The following is a 15,384-nucleotide window of genomic DNA, read 5'->3' as shown; positions in this document are numbered from 1 at the left end:
GATTCCTCTCTGTAGGCTTCTACTTGTTTATTAATGTTTTCCTGTGTTTCCCTAAGTGTCTTCATGTCTTTCTTGAAGTCCTCCAGCATCATGATCAAATATGATTTTGAAACTAGATCTTGCTTTTCTGATGTGTTTGGATATTCCATGTTTGTTTTGGTGGGAGAATTGGGCTCCGATGATGGCATGTAGTCTTGGTTTCTGTTGCTTGGGTTCCTGCGCTTGCCTCTCGCCATCAGATTATCTCTAGTGTTACTTTGTTCTGCTATTTCTGACAGTGGCTAGACTGTCCTATAAGCCTGTGTGTCAGGAGTGCTGTAGACCTGTTTTCCTCTCTTTCAGTCAGTTATGGGGACAGAGTGTTCTGCTTTCGGGCGTGTAGTTTTTCCTCTCTACAGGTCTTCAGCTGTTCCTGTGGGCCTGTGTCTTGAGTTCACCAGGCAGCTTTCTTGCAGCAGAAAATTTGGTCTTACCTGTGTTCCTGAGGCTCAAGTTCGCTCGTGGGGTGCTGCCCAGGGGCTCTCTGCAGCGGCAGCAACCAGGAAGACCTGTGCCGCCCCTTCTGGGAGCTTCAGTGCACCAGGGTTCCAGATGGCCTTTGGTGTTTTCCTCTGGTGTCCGAGATGTGTGTTCAGGGAGCAGTCTCTTCTGGTTTCCCAGGCTTGCCTGCCTCTCTGAAGGTTTAGCTCTCCCTCCCACGGGATTTGGGTGCAGAGAACTGTTTATCCGGTCTGTTTCTTTCAGGTTCTGGCGGTGTCTCAGGCAGGTGTCCTGCAGCTCCTGGGCCCTCCCCCACGGGAGCCCAGAGGCCTTATACAGTTTCCTCTTGGGCCAGGGATGTGGGCAGGGGTGAGCAGAGTTGGTGGTCTCTTCCGCTCTGCAGCCTCAGGAGTGCCCACCTGACCAGGCGGTTGGGTCTCTCTCTCACCGGGTCTGGGAGCAGAGAGCTGCTGCGGGCCGGGATCCGCGGGTGTGGGACTTCCGGTAAACACAGATCGTGCCTGGTCCTAGAGAAATTCTGCTTCCGTGTGTCCCAAGCTCACCAGGCAGCTTTCTTGCAGCAGAAAATTTGGTCTTACCTGTGGTCCCGAGGCTCAGGTTCGCTCGTGGGGTGCTGCCCAGGGGCTCTCTGCAGCGGCAGCAACCAGGAAGACCTGTGCCGCCCCTTCCGGCGTGGAGAAATATCTTAAGTTTTCTCTTTTGATCCTAAAGAGTTGTCTATCTTCCTTCCTTGGCAAATCTTTGTTTCCAGTTGTTGCAGTCATCAATGTTTGCCTTTTTGCTACTTAAGTGATTGATATGGTTAACACAGTGGTTCTGAGTATTTAAAATGTTTGTTTTATTATTGTCTCCATGCTAATAAGTTCAATTCTCAATATTTCAGATATCTATGGGAGCCCCAAATGAGGGAGTGGCCCCATCAGAATGGCTAGTTGTTATGTCTGAGAGATTGTGTTTACTGTTGACTGATGTGGGAAATCTTTTCCACTGTAGATGGCAATATCCCTAAGCAAGTAGGCCTGGACTGGATGAGAGAGCTAGCTGAGCATGAGACAGTGACCAAACAAGAGCTCAAGCCAGAAAACAATGTTTATCCATTCTTCTTGTCTTCCTTTTCTACCTCGAGTTTCTATCCTAAGCTCCCAAAATGATTGACTATTACCTGACAGATCCATCCAAAAAAACCCATTCATAACCTGAGATGCTTTTGGTTAGAAGATTTAACCACAACAACAGAGAAGCAAGTTAGAATGAAAAAGGTACACAAAACGTGATTTTTGCTGCTAGACAGAATCTGGAAGTGTTTGTTCTCTTTTCGAAGAATGCTGAAAATATCAAGAATTGAGATGGCAGGCTGGAGAGATGGCTCAGAGGTTAAGAGCACTGACTGCTCTTCCAGAGGACTTGAGTTCAATTCCCAGCAACCACATGGTGGCTCACAACCATCTGGAATGGGATCCGATGCCCTCTTCTGGTGTGTCTGAAGATAGCGACAGTGTACGCATATACATAAAATAATAAATAAATCTTAAAAAATATTTCTGAGTGAAGTTAGAATAAAAGAAAAAAGAATTGAGATGGCGAAGAGCATAGAGAGCTTTATACTTTAGTCAGCACCTTAGGACGTCAGTGAAAATAGACTTCATGAAAAATTTCTATTTTGGAACAAAACATTTCTTTCTTTTTTTTTTTTTTTTTATTAACTTGAGTATTTCTTATATACATTTCGAGTGTTATTCCCTTTCCCGGTTTCCGGGCAAACATCCCCCTCCCCCCTCCCCTTCCTTATGGGTGTTCCCCTCCCAACCCTCCCACCATTGCCGCCCTCCCCCCATAGACTAGTTCACTGGGGGTTCAGTCTTAGCAGGACCCAGGGCTTCCCCTTCCACTGGTGCTCTTACTAGGATATTCATTGCTACCTATGGGGTCAGAGTCCAGGGTCAGTCCATGTATAGTCTTTAGGTAGTGGCTTAGTCCCTGGAAGCTCTGGTTGCTTGGCATTGTTGTACTTTTGGGGTCTCGAGCCCCTTCAAGCTCTTCCAGTTCTTTCTCTGATTCCTTCAATAGGGGACCTATTCTCAGTTCAGTGGTTTGCTGCTGGCATTCGCCTCTGTATTTGCTGTATTCTGGCTGTGTCTCTCAGGAGCGATCTACATCCGGCTCCTGTCGGTCTGCACTTCTTTGCTTCATCCATCTAGTCCAATTGGGTGGCTGTATATGTATGGGCCAAATGTGGGACAGGCTCTGAATGGGTGTTCCTTCAGTCTCTGTTTTAATCTTTGCCTCTCCCTTCCCTGCCAAGGGTATTCTTTTTCCTCATTTAAAGAAGGAGTGAAGCATTCACATTTTGATCATCCGTCTTGAGTTTCGTTTGTTCTAGGGATCTAGGGTAATTCAAGCATTTGGGCTAATAGCCACTTATCAATGAGTGCATACCATGTATGTCTTTCTGTGATTGGGTTAGTTCACTCAGGATGATATTTTCCAGTTCCAACCATTTGCCTACGAATTTCATAAACTCGTTGTTTTTGATAGCTGAGTAGTATTCCATTGTGTAGATGTACCACATTTTCTGTATCCATTCCTCTGTTGAAGGGCATCTGGGTTCTTTCCATTTTCTGGCTATTATAAATAAGGCTGCGATGAACATAGTGGAGCACGTGTCTCTTTTATATGTTGAGGCATCTTTTGGGTATATGCCCAAGAGAGATATAGCTGGATCCTCAGGCAGTTCAATGTCCAATTTTCTGAGGAACCTCCAGACTGATTTCCAGAATGGTTTTACCAGTCTGCAATCCCACCAACAATGGAGGAGTGTTCCTCTTTCTCCACAACCTCGCCAGCATCTGCTGTCACCTGAGTTATTGATCTTAGCCATTCTCACTGGTGTGAGGTGAAATCTCAGGGTTGTTTTGATTTGCATTTCCCTTATGACTAAAGATGTTGAACATTTCTTTAGGTGTTTCTCAGCCATTCGGCATTCCTCAGCTGTGAATTCTTTGTTTAGCTCTGAACCCCATTTTTTAATAGGGTTATTTGTTTCCCTGCGGTCTAACTTCTTGAGTTCTTTGTATATTTTGGATATAAGGCCTCTATCTGTTGTAGGGTTGGTAAAGATCTTTTCCCAATCTGTTGGTTGCCGTTTTGTCCTAACCACAGTGTCCTTTGCCTTACAGAAGCTTTGCAGTTTTATGAGATCCCATTTGTCAATTCTTGATCTTAGAGCATAAGCCATTGGTGTTTTGTTCAGGAAATTTTTTCCAGTGCCCATGTGTTCCAGATGCTTCCCTAGTTTTTCTTCTATTAGTTTGAGTGTGTCTGGTTTGATGTGGAGGTCCTTGATCCACTTCGACTTAAGCTTTGTACAGGGTGATAAGCATGGATCGATCTGCATTCTTCTACATGTTGCCCTCCAGTTGAACCAGACCTCATACCAATTTTATCCAAACTATTCCACAAAATTGAAACAGATGGAGCCCTACCGAATTCCTTCTACGAATCTACAATTACTCTTATACCTAAACCACACAAAGACACAACAAAGAAAGAGAACTTCAGACCAATTTCCCTTATGAATATCGACGCAAAAATACTCAATAAAATTCTGGCAAACCGAATTCAAGAGCACATCAAAACAATCATCCACCATGATCAAGTAGGCTTCATCCCAGGCATGCAGGGATGGTTTAATATACGGAAAACCATCAACGTGATCCATTATATAAACAAACTGAAAGAACAGAACCACATGATCATTTCATTAGATGCTGAGAAAGCATTTGACAAAATTCAACACCCCTTCATGATAAAAGTCCTGGAAAGAATAGGAATTCAAGGCCCATACCTAAACATAGTAAAAGCCATATACAGCAAACCAGTTGCTAACATTAAACTAAATGGAGAGAAACTTGAAGCAATCCCACTAAAATCAGGGACTAGACAAGGCTGCCCACTCTCTCCCTACTTATTCAATATAGTTCTTGAAGTTCTAGCCAGAGCAATCAGACAACAAAAGGAGATCAAAGGGATACAGATCGGAAAAGAAGAGGTCAAAATATCACTATTTGCAGATGATATGATAGTATATTTAAGTGATCCCAAAAGTTCCACCAGAGAACTACTAAAGCTGATAAACAACTTCAGCAAAGTGGCTGGGTATAAAATTAACTCAAATAAATCAGTTGCCTTCCTCTATACAAAAGAGAAACAAGCCGAGAAAGAAATTAGGGAAACGACACCCTTCATAATAGACCCAAATAATATAAAGTACCTCGGTGTGACTTTAACCAAGCAAGTAAAACATTTCTTATTATGTCCATATCCTGAGAAATTGAGTAAGGCAGAATTAAAAAAAAAATAATGGACTGATTTCTTAGACGCAATATTTAATCTGTTTAATGGGCATTATTAGTGACTCGTTCAGGACTACAGTGAAAAAAAAGCAACAAGGGCAGAAACAAATACAACATCTGTGATTTGTTCAGAAAAATCAGCAATAGGTAGTTTTTGAAATGGCCTAAAAAGTGTGTGATGAGTAACACTCCCTCCTGCTATGTCTTAAATTAATAGAATGAGTAAGCAAAGTGGATTCTAGTCCCAGAAAGGAATTTCTTATAAAACCTACTGCAGCTGTGGTCCAAGCATACTGTTACATCCCAATTTAAAAGCTGAACTTTGCAAGATTATCCATGCTGTACTGGTTCTGCTAACAAGAAAGATGTAAAATTCAAAGCCAGGTGTTTTTCTCTGGTTTTCGTTCAGCATTGTTCTAGGCCCCTACGTTTGTCAGAGTCAGAACCACAGTTTAACAAACAAACAAAAAGAAACCTGTGAGTTCCTTGCCTGAAGGTAGGAGCATGAAGCCTGAGTTGCATTTTGAGAACACAATTTGTTGAGATACCTAAGCTAAGAGAAATCTGCCATGGGGAAATAGACATAGGAAATGGATTTACCCAAGCTGATAGAAGTATGAGAGGTTGCAGGGATAGGGCCATCTAAACCCTTTGAAACTGAAGCCCCATGTGTCTGAGACAGACCTACAGGGTTTGGTGTTTATCCTGCTGGATTTCATGCCTCTGTCCAGTCTTCCCTTACTATGCACACATTGCTCTCTATTGAAATGGGAAAGGTAATCCTGTGCTATTGTCTGCTGGAAAGATGTAATTTATTTTCTGATTTTACAAGATGTGGTAGTGAAGAGATTACTGTGAATATCAGAAGAGACTTTGACATTTGAACAGCGTACAAGCTGTTGCAGACTATTAGAATCATTGAAGTTAAATGAAATGTATTTTCTTCTGGGATGACCATGAGACTATAGTGGCCAGAGGCAGAATGTGGTTGATTGAATCAAAAGCTCCTGAAAGACTATACATGGACTGACCCTGGGCTCCAACCTCAAAGGTAGCAATGAATAGCCTAGGAAGAGCACCAGTGGAAGGGGAAGCCCTTGGTTCTGCCAAGTCTGAACCCCCAGTGAACGTGATTGTTGCTGGGAGGATGGTAATGGGAGGAGGATGGGGAGGGGAACACCCATAGAGAAGGGGAGGGGGAGGAGGGAGGGGGATGTTGGCCGGGAAGGGGAATAACAATCGAAATGTAAATAAAAAATACTCAAGTTAATAAAGATTAAAAAAAGCTCCCAAATAGGATGGTGTCTTTGAACTCTTGTCTCTCCTTTGTATCTTTCTTTAGGGACCTCATGGAAACTTTTCTAGGAGGCTTTTTATATTTCTTATTAGGAATGGGATTTGGGTATCTGTAGACTTAAACCATTTCCTGTTTTTTGTGTCTGTTGTGTTGTGATTGAAACTGATTAATAAGCTTCCTTATGCTGTCATACCTTCATGACATGATAGTCTCTATCCTTAAATCACATAAGATACAGTAGAAGCAATTGCTAGTCAGTGCTAAGCTATTTTGTTATCCCAATGCTTTTTACATTTTTAGTTTTGTTGTTTTTTGGTTTTGTTTTTGAAGATAAAGTTTCTCTGTGTAGCCATGTTTGTCCTCTAAGCAGGTTTGTAGATGAGAAGGCCAATAACTTAGAGCTTCTCCTGACTCTGTCTCCAGAGTGCTGGGATTGTATGTAAGTGCCAAGTCTTTCATGGCCTCAAGGGACAGTGGTTTCTACCCCTGGAGCAGAGCCAACATACTTGGGACTCCAAGAATTTGATAGTTGCCATTTGTAAGTTTCGTTTTTATTATATGTATAATTTACTTTATGTTCCTCCTCCTCATTAAGGATTTCATCTTCATGAAAATTAGGTACAGCAGTAGTCCAGGAGTTGAAAGCGTGTCTATGTTCCTCACCAAAAATGTTAATTATTGATACTTTCAGGACAGTCTAGAATAAAGAACTCTGAAAACATGAGTTCAAAAATATACAGTTTCTCAACTGTATAAAATAAAAGGATGCTATATGAATTGTATTAGAACTTCACAGATGTAGGAGAACAAAGGCAACTTCACTATGAATCAGCTTGTCAGAAAGTAAGAAAAGTGAGAAAGAGATTTAGGGAGTGGTAATTTCAAGGTAGAATCCAGTCCAACTAAACTTATTTTCTGTACTTACAAAGATTGGCAGATCTCTTGAATTCTTATCTAAGAGGAAAAGAAAAAAGAATGTACTTGCTGTCCTTGTGGTCAGGGAATGCTGATTCATGGACTAATCAAAGGGGAACCTGGGGAGGACAGTTGAAATGTAAATAAAACATAAGGCTTTGGTTTGCAAGAGCTGTCTCCAGCTGAACTTGGGCTGTTAGTTTGCACCCATGTTTCGGCTTCAATTTCTTTTTTTTTCTTCTGCTGTTCCCAAACACCTCTTCCCCAGAATCACTCTCTAAGCCAAGGCTGGTCTTTAGCCTGTTGGCCAACATAGCCTGGCTTTTTCTTTTCTTTTTTTTTTTTTTCTTTTTTTTTTAATTAACTTGAGTATTTCTTATATACATTTCTTTTTTTTTTTAAATTTATTTAATACTTAATAATAATTCTTTGGTTTCCGAGCAAACATCCCCCTCCCCCCTCCCCTTCCTTATGGGTGTTCCCCTCCCAACCCTCCCCCCATTGCCACCCTCCCCCCAACAGTCTAGTTCACTGGGGGTTCAGTCTTAGCAGGACCCAGGGCTTCCCCTTCCACTGGTGCTCTTACTAGGATATTCATTGCTACCTATGAGGTCAGAGTCCAGGGTCAGTCCATGTATAGTCTTTAGGTAGTGGCTTAGTCCCTGGAAGCTCTGGTTTCTTGGCATTGTTGTACATATGGGGTCTCGAGCCCCTTCAAGCTCTTCCAGTTCTTTCTCTGATTCCTTCAACGGGGGTCCTATTCTCAGTTCAGTGGTTTGCTGCTGGCATTCGCCTCTGTATTTGCTGTATTCTGGCTGTGTCTCTCAGGAGCGATCTACATCCGGCTCCTGTCTGTCTGCACTTCTTTGCTTCATCCATCTTGTCTAATTGGGTGGCTGTATATGTATGGGCCACATGTGGGGCAGGCTCTGAATGGGTGTTCCTTCTGTGTCTGTTTTAATCTTTGCCTCTCTCTTCCCTGCCAAGGGTATTCTTGTTCCCCTTTTAGAGAAGGAGTGAAGCATTCACATTTTGATCATCCGTCTTGAGTTTCATTTGTTCTAGGGATCTAGGGTAATTCAAGCATTTGGGCTAATAGCCACTTATCAGTGAGTGCATACCATGTATGTCTTTCTGTGATTGGGTTAGCTCACTCAGGATGATATTTTCCAGTTCCAACCATTTGCCTACGAATTTCATAAAGCCGTTGTTTTTGATAGCTGAGTAATATTCCATTGTGTAGATGTACCACATTTTCTGTATCCATTCCTCTGTTGAAGGGCATCTGGGTTCTTTCCAGTTTCTGGCTATTATAAATAAGGCTGCGATGAACATAGTGGAGCACGTGTCTTTTTTATATGTTGGGGCATCTTTTGGGTATATGCCCAAGAGAGGTATAGCTGGATCCTCAGGCAGTTCAATGTCCAATTTTCTGAGGAACCTCCAGACTGATTTCCAGAATGGTTGTACCAGTTTGAAATCCCACCAACAATGGAGGCTTTTTCTTTTTCTTTATATTACCGGCTCATGGGCCTGTAGTGTATTATTTTGCACATGTCAAATATGAGTTGCTGTGCTGACCTTCATCCACATTTTAGATTTTGAAATTTAACAGAAATCATATTCTGTTCCCAGGCTGGCATATAATCATGTCATTAATACTACCTGAGCCTTCTGACTGATTGGATTGTAGTGCGTTCCATTTATCTTATCTGTTGTGTTTTTAAGAAATGTTTCGGGGTTGGGGATTTAGCTCAAGGCCCTGGGTTCGGTCCCCAGCTCCAAAAAAAAAGAAAAAAGAAAAAAAAAACAAAACAAGAAATGTTTCAATGAATGTGAATATGAGTATTTAGCTTGCATTCATGAATATGTACCTCATGCTTGCCTGATTGGCCCTCAAAATAGTCACAGAAGATGACTGCAGAACCCCCTAATGTTGGGATAATGGATAGTTGTGAGCCTACATGTAAGTACTGGTAATTGAACTCAATTATTAGCAAACCAGTAAGAACTCCTCTCTTCTGAGCCATCTCTCCTCCCGCTCTATGTTATTTAGGATTAACATTTTCATTGCTAATATTTTCATCTGTGTACTTATAATTGTTTAAACATGCATTTCCTTTAAGTAAGATTTTTTTGGGGGGGTTTGTTTTGTTTTTTTTTTTCTTTATTAACTTGTGTATTTCTTATTTACATTTCGGTTGTTATTCCCTTTCCCGGTTTCCAGGCCAACATCCTCCTCCCCTTCTATCTGGGTGTTCCCCTCCCCATCCTCCCCCCATTACCGCCCTCCCCCCAACAATCACGTTCACTGGGGGTTCAGTCTTAGCAGGACTAAGGGCTTCCCCTTCCACTGGTGCTTAGTAAGATGTTATTAATGTCATAGTATAAAATGGGCCATTTCAAGGTTCTAGAATGTATAAATTTTTGAGGAACTTCAATAAAGAACTCTTAACATTTTTCTATATTTTTAATTCATTTGATTGATTTTGGCAGGCGAATTAGAGTCTTATTATATTCCACTGGCTGTCATGGAACTCATTGCATAGACCAGGCTGGCATCCAATTCTATAAGATAACATCTGCCTCTGCCTCCAGAATAATGGGATTGAAGACATGAACCCATACACCCAACTTGCCCATCGATTTTTTCCTAGTTAGTAATGGTTGATACCATTTCTCTGATGTGTGTCCAGTCCTGTTTACTTCTCGGTCTCTGTCTGTCTGGCATTTCTCTTGGAAGGCTATATTCTATTCAGATGGCACAGAAATTACAGAAGTGAACCTTATTATTCATAGTCCTTCAGAAATAATTTCGGGATTACATTAGTACTTCTGTATCAAACAAGTGGGAAGGACCAGAATTATACAAATATATTGTCAGTGAGCAGATATTTAAACTGATGTTGGAATCGTTTACACCTTTGTGTTTTACACCTGTATGGGATATTTTAGAGTGTGGTGACCTATGATGATGTGCGTGTGAACTTCACCCTGGACGAATGGACTTTACTGGATCCTTCAGAGAAGAGTCTTTACAGAGATGTGATGCTGGAGACCTACAGGAATCTCACTGCTATAGGTAAGTCAATAAATTTCCTTTCACTTTTTAAAATGAAGGGACAATAGTTACTGATACTGTTCTTTGATTTTAATTGAGAATGAGGAAGAATGAAGTATATGAATTAAATATGGCTCTAAGGTTCACTGGAGATACTAACTTAAATTTGGCCTAATTTCCAATAATCTGTTATAAATTTTCTGTCACTATATTTCAGGCTACAACTGGGAAGATGACAATATCAAAGAACATTTTCAAAGTTCTAGAAGGCATGGAAGGTAATTTTCCTGTGTAAGTTGGTTGGAATATGCCTCTGAAGAAATTGTAATGTTCCCTTCAGGTTTTAAAGAAAAGTGATAGTGTGAAAAAGCACTGCTTTAAGTGTTATCAATGTTTATTAAGTTTTCACAAAACCATAACCTCAGTCTCAGGTATCTGATTTGTGTTTCCAATGCATTGTTGTAAGAAAGAAAGAAGGATACAATGCCTTAATTGATAACAGCATTTGTATCATAGTTCCATTACATTATGCTGTAGAAATGGTAATCTGTTTAATCCCATACCACTTAGATATTGCAAAAAGTATACACATTGAATAGTTGATAAGTATATGTGGGAAATCTTCTAATAGGTAAATAGTCCATAGTAAAGCTAGCAATATTCATATATGTGTAGTAACATTGCTAACTTTAAGTGAGAAGAGGATAGTTTATGAAAGTCAAGAATGTTATTTTGGAGAAATCTTTATCCATATACCTCATGTCTGTGAGGAAGACATCTTTTGTAAAATGCAATGTGGAATCCTTTCACTTCTTATTCTTCTTTATAGAAAGGTATATTATATGTAACAATTTATACAGGCCATGTGAGCACAGGGATATTGAAAGAATCAATGTATTCCTCTCTCTTAGTACAATTAGAAGATATGTAGTAGTCCCCACATTGAATAGAATTTGGTAATATGATATAAGTTTAAAATTATTTGGTTTTCCATCCATATACTCACACTGCAGAAAATCCCTTTCATACTAGCAATGTGGAAATTCTTTTCTGTTTGTCCTGGTTCACATTGTAAATGCAGTATACAGATGTAGTGTATTTCATACTGAAAGGAAATTTATGAATGCATTCAGTGTAGTAAAGTTCTGAGCTTTTATGATTCACTTCAGTATGTGAAAAATTTCATCTAGATAAAGGATGCTATAAATGTGAGCCAATTAATGCTCTGACTAACACAGGTATCTTCAAAGATGCAAAACAACCCATAATGTAGGGGAATACCATGAATGTAAACACGTTTTAAGTTCTCAAGACCTGATTCCTCTTACCATTAGAACAAATTATAAAATTAATTTGTACAGATAGAAAGATTCATCAGTATAATGAATGCGGTAAACCTTTTTCATGTGCTAATTGTCTTTGCAGGCATGAGAGAAGTCAGAGTGGAGAGAAACCCTATGCATGTAACCATTGTGGTAAAGGATTTCCATATCCCAGTGCTCTCCAAGCACATAAAAGGACACACAGTGGAGAGAAACCCTATGAATGTAAACAATGTGGTAAAGCCTTTGCATATTATAATAGTCTCCAAGTACATCAAAGGACACACACTGGAGAAAAACCCTATGAATGTAACCAATGTGGTAAAGACTTTACATATTATAATAGTCTCCAAATGCATAAAAAAACTCATAGTAGAGAGAAACCGTATGGATGTGATCAATGTGGTAAAGCCTTTGCATATAGCACCCATTTTCGAAGGCATAAAAGAATTCATACTGGAGAGAAACCCTATGAATGTTACCAATGTGGTAAAGCCTTTGCATATGCCAAGAGTCTCCAAGTACATCAAAGATCACACACTGGAGAGAAACCCTATAAATGTTACCAATGTGGTAAAGCCTTTACATATCGCAGTGGTTTCCAAGTACATAAAAGATCACACACTGGAGAGAAACCCTATGTATGTAAGCAATGCGGTAAAGCCTTTGCATGTAGCAGTCATTTTCGAAGGCATAAAAGAATTCATACTGGAGAGAAACCTTATAATTGTAACCAATGTGGTAAAGCCTTTGCATGTAGCAGTCATTTTCAAAGGCATAAAAGAATTCATACTGGAGAGAAACCTTATAATTGTAACCAGTGTGGTAAAGCCTTTGCATGTAGCAGTCATTTTCAAAGGCATAAAAGAATTCATACTGGAGAGAAACCTTATAATTGTAACCAGTGTGGTAAAGCCTTTGCATATAAAAGTAATCTCCAAATTCATAGAGTAACACACACTGGAGAGAAACCCTATGGATATAATCAATGCTGTAAAGACTTTGTGAGTCAGAGTCATCTCCTAAAACATAAAAAAACACATACTGGAGAGAAACCGTACAAATGTAACCAATGTGGTAGAGCCTTTCCATATTACAATGGTCTCTGAGTACATAAAAAAAGCATACCCTGGAGGGAAACCCTCTGAATGTAATTAATGTAGTAAAGCCTTTGTACATCATAATAGTCTCCAAATACATAAAAGAACACATAGTGGAAAGAAACCCTATGAAGTATCCAATGTGGTGAAACCTTTGCATATCACAGTATTCTCCAAAAACGAAAAAGAAGACACAGAAGACAACCTGTATGAATGTAATCAATGCAATAAAGCTTTCATAAATCAGAATTGTCTCCTCCTATATTAAAAAAAAACATATACTGGAGAAAAAGCCTATGAATGTTATCAATGTGGTAAAGCTTTTCTTAGTCAGAGTCATTGAGAACATAAAAGATAGTGTGATAAAATCTTTCATTGTCATCATCTTTAGAGGCATGAACAAATTCATACTAGAGAGAAACCATATGAATGTATTTGATTATGGTGAACTTTTACACAATTATATAGTCACTATCATGAAAAAATTCATACTGGAGAAAAATTCTGTGAGTATGAGCAATGTGTTAAGGCCTTTGTGTTATAGTCCACTGAGATTCAACACTATGCAAGCACCAGGTCAATGCCAATGACAAGAACTTATTTCAATCAAGCTACTACTGACTGATTAGGATACAAATCAAACTCAGGAGCTGAACCGTGACACAAATATTCCTATCCCCAAGCCAGAAGATTTAAAAAAAAAACATTTTAGCTTAAAAATCAAAAACATCCTTGCCAAGTTATATCTACATTTTCTCAACAATCAAGATTTAGGGATAGGGACTGTCCTTATGTAGCAAATCTATGTTAACTGATGCAGAATAGAGGTCCTATAGTGTAACCGATAATATCCATTATTTCTTTTGTATTTAGGGACAGTCACCATGTTTTTAGGAACAAAACATGAATAGCATAAGCTGTAATTAGGAAAAGTCAATTTTAGGGGAACAAAGGATAAAAAATTGAAGCTGGTGTGGTACTTGGAAGTCCCCACCTCCCCGAGAACCTCAAGAGATGAACTTAGTTTTACCCTGTGATGAAACGGAAGCTAATTAAAAAAAAAAAAGGCAATACTTAGAAGTTTCTTTTGCTTCTTCCTAACATTTGCATTTTACTGTCATCTTCAGTGACACAAAAGGATACATATTGGAGAAAAACCCTACAAATGTAAGCAATGCCATAGACCCTCTCCACCATATAGTTACCTACTAATACACAAAAGAACACGCCTTAGTGAGAAACCCTACGAATGTAACCAATGTGGTAAAGCCTTTCCAGGACACAGTCCTCTCCTAACCCCTAAAAGAATACACACAGGAGGAGCATCATGTAAGCACTAAAAGCTTTCTGCACTGCTCGTGTTCTCTGTCCACCTTGCTCTAGCAGGAGGGAGCTGAAACAAGGCTGTGGTCACAGACAATGCAACCTGCCCCATCCACAAGGTCCATTTGAATCTCTCCTACATGAATCAGATACTGACCAACAAAAACCAGAGGGTCTGCATGGTGCATTTGAGGAACTTAGGGATGTTGGGCAACGGAAGCACTCTAGAAGAGATAGTTCATCAAATCCTCCCAGAAGCGATGCTGAATTCCCTGACAGCGTTCTTTGAAAACCCTGTAGACAAACTTTATATCCTGGAAGGCTATGATGTCTCCTTCAAGGTGGCGTGCTCACCATTAAGCTGAATAGGGATCTAGGAACTATGAAACCAACAAGCAGAACCCAAAGAAGCAAATCTCGCTATCTTCTCCCTCCAGTGGCCCCATGACTGGACCAGGAAGAATTTGGTGTACTCGTATGCCAGTATGTCTCTACATGAGCTGCTGGCCAGGAAGCTGACTGAAAATTAAGCACCAAACCGAACTTGTCTTCATTGGCCTATTCTGGAAAAGGCATTTGACTACCTGCCAGATTCAAAGACACAAGAAAGTATTAGGCGAAGACCATAGCCTCCTTCTATAGCTGATTGTCTGTTTTCCCATGCCTGCTTCTGAGGACAGTTATAGTGTGTGTGGCTGCCTTTGAAAAAACTTTGTTACCTTGTCCTCTCCCCCAAAAATGGACACTAGAGAGAAACCCTAAGAATGTAACCAGTATTAAAGACTATATTTCTTAGCGGTCTTTGAATACATAAAAGAATGAATACTGGTTAGAAACCCTACAAATGTAATCAATGTGATAAAGCCTTTTCACCACACACATACCTATCAATACATAAAAGAACACGTAATGAAGATATGTGCCTATAGACAAGCAATGTGGGAAAGCCTTTGCATATAACAGTAGTCATTGAAATTATGAGGAAAAGCCATTCCACAGAGAAACACCAGGAATGTTGTCATTGTGGCGAAACTTCGCACTTCGTGGTAACTTTATACAAGAGTAAAACCTTTAGTTTGTAATCAGTCTGTTAAAGACCGTGTATATCACACTAGTCTTTGAAGATCTGAAAGAACATATGCTAAATGGAATCTATAAATATAAAGTATTTGGTAAGACCTTTTGTTGACACATTTCCTTTCACTTATACAAGATCATTCTGGGATGAGCCTCTGACAGGCGTCTATCATCTATTCAAGCATTATGATGTTGTTCCTCATTTTGTTTCTACTTGAAAGTACATGTGGACAAAAGCCCTGTGAATTTAATGAATAAGGTAACCCTTTTATATTTTACAATTTTCTTCAATTACATGAAAAAATTTAGGTGTAAAGCTTTATGGGTATGTATTAGTGCCTTATCTCTTCTGTAAAATAAAACTCTAAAGCAACTTAGAAAACAGTTTAGTTTGGCTTATGTTTCCAGAGGGTTATGGGGTCAGGATGAAAGTGGC

At 39.8% G+C, this 15,384-nt stretch overlaps 1 pseudogene; it reads left to right on the top strand.

Annotated features, from left to right (window-relative positions):
• Positions 1–5,620: 5,620 nt before the first annotated feature.
• Zfp950l3 (zinc finger protein 950 like 3) lies at positions 5,621–14,451 on the top strand (annotated as a pseudogene).
• Positions 14,452–15,384: the final 933 nt, after the last annotated feature.

This window comes from Rattus norvegicus, chromosome 20 (assembly GCF_036323735.1).
Source record: "Rattus norvegicus strain BN/NHsdMcwi chromosome 20, GRCr8, whole genome shotgun sequence".
Classification (NCBI taxonomy): Eukaryota; Metazoa; Chordata; class Mammalia; order Rodentia; family Muridae; genus Rattus; species Rattus norvegicus.
Note: the sequence above shows the minus strand (reverse complement) of the source record. Positions and strands in the feature narration are given on the sequence as shown.